Raw genomic sequence first — 1,484 nt, forward strand, 5'->3', positions numbered from 1 at the left:
TTTTATCATGCATGGTGTTTGGACTCACTAAAACAAGAAATGTTTTTTTGAACTGTAAATGCTTCTCCACTCTACTCTGTATTACAAAAATTTTTAAAAAGCACCTCCAAAACAAAACTTGTTCAAGTTTGCATGTTTGTACAGCAGAGTTGCTTGGGGTGAATAGTAGAAGATCAAATATTGAAAGCCCACGGTTGCAACTTACCTGAAAAGAAGTCTTTTTTTCTCATGGGTAAACCTAAGTTTTCTTGGATGTGAAAATGGGGTGTTGGGCTGCTCTTAGATAATACAAGGAGGTGAAAAGCAATGATGCAATGATGAGTGAAGTATAGTCTGACCTGGTATTGCCATTGCTTCAGTGTTGGCATTGACCAGGGTATGACCCCTTAATCTTCTCTCTGAGCTGATTCTGGTTGTGGTTTTTCCACATTGGTATGTTCTAGCCTATTTGGATACTGGTTTTATTATGTGTAAGAGTGTTTAATATTCTTTTGAATTACTGATACTTTCCTGTTTTTCTTTGTAGGTTGAGGTAAAAAATATGGCTTTGATATCTTCATGGAAAACTGCATTATTTCAGTCCTGAATCTGGTTCGGTTCCCTTATTGACTCATTACTATATTAAAAATGTTTATTTAGCAGTGATTGTAAAATGAAAGTAATTAACATGTACATGTTTTTTGGGGGGAGACTAAGGGGAAACAGGTGTTCAGCCTAGAAAAACATTTCTCATTGGATTTCCTGTGAAGTCAGTGTGTCTTGGGTTTAACTTTGAAACAAATTAAAAAATTTTTAAATTAAAAAAAAAGTTTACTTAACTATGGTATTTGTTCTGGTAAAACCTTGTGGTTTAATAAGAATTTTTGCAAATATCCATTATATTCTTCTCATGGTACATAAAAGTGTTAATATTTTAAAATCTATAGGATATTCTATTTCAAAATTTAGTTCTATTATCTTAGTGCTATCAGAAAATGTGCTTTGAATTGCTGAAATGAGTTGTATTGGACAACACCTGTCTCAGCAGAGGCACTTAAAAATCATTTTCATCCTTCCTCTTGTAGTAACGATTTTTTTTTTAACCCGTATGTTTTTAACCTGTATGTTTAACCCTGCCAATCCGGTGGCAACTTAAGTGTTTGTGCAGTATTTCACTTGAGAAATAAGGTATTTCACTCAAGATTGAATTCTTGCTGTTGGAGGAGAGGATTTCTCTCCAATATTGGGTTAGCAAAAAAAGCAAAATGTTAATACAGAATGCCTCAAAAAATCAAAGGTAGGGGCTTCCCTGGTGGCACAGTGGTTGAGAGTCCGCCTGCCGATGCAGGGGACACGGGTTCGTGCCCCGGTCCGGGAAGATCCCACATGCCGTGGAGCGGATGGGCACGTGAGCCATGGCCGCTGAGTCTGCGCGTCCGGAGCCTGTGCTCCGCAACGGGAGGCCCGCGTACCGCTAAAAAAAAAAAAAAAAAAAAAAAAAAAAA

At 37.1% G+C, this 1,484-nt stretch overlaps 1 non-coding gene across 1 annotated transcript; it reads left to right on the top strand.

Moving 5' to 3' along the window:
- Window positions 1-309: 309 nt before the first annotated feature.
- Window positions 310-406, top strand: LOC114890685. The gene has a single exon (XR_003792343.1). It is a non-coding gene; the product is annotated as a Z30 small nucleolar RNA (small nucleolar RNA).
- The last annotated feature ends 1,078 nt before the right edge of the window (window positions 407-1,484 follow it).

This window comes from Monodon monoceros, unplaced genomic scaffold (assembly GCF_005190385.1).
Source record: "Monodon monoceros isolate NGI ecotype Baffin Bay Population unplaced genomic scaffold, NGI_Narwhal_1 Contig6199_ctg1, whole genome shotgun sequence".
Classification (NCBI taxonomy): domain Eukaryota; kingdom Metazoa; phylum Chordata; class Mammalia; order Artiodactyla; family Monodontidae; genus Monodon; species Monodon monoceros.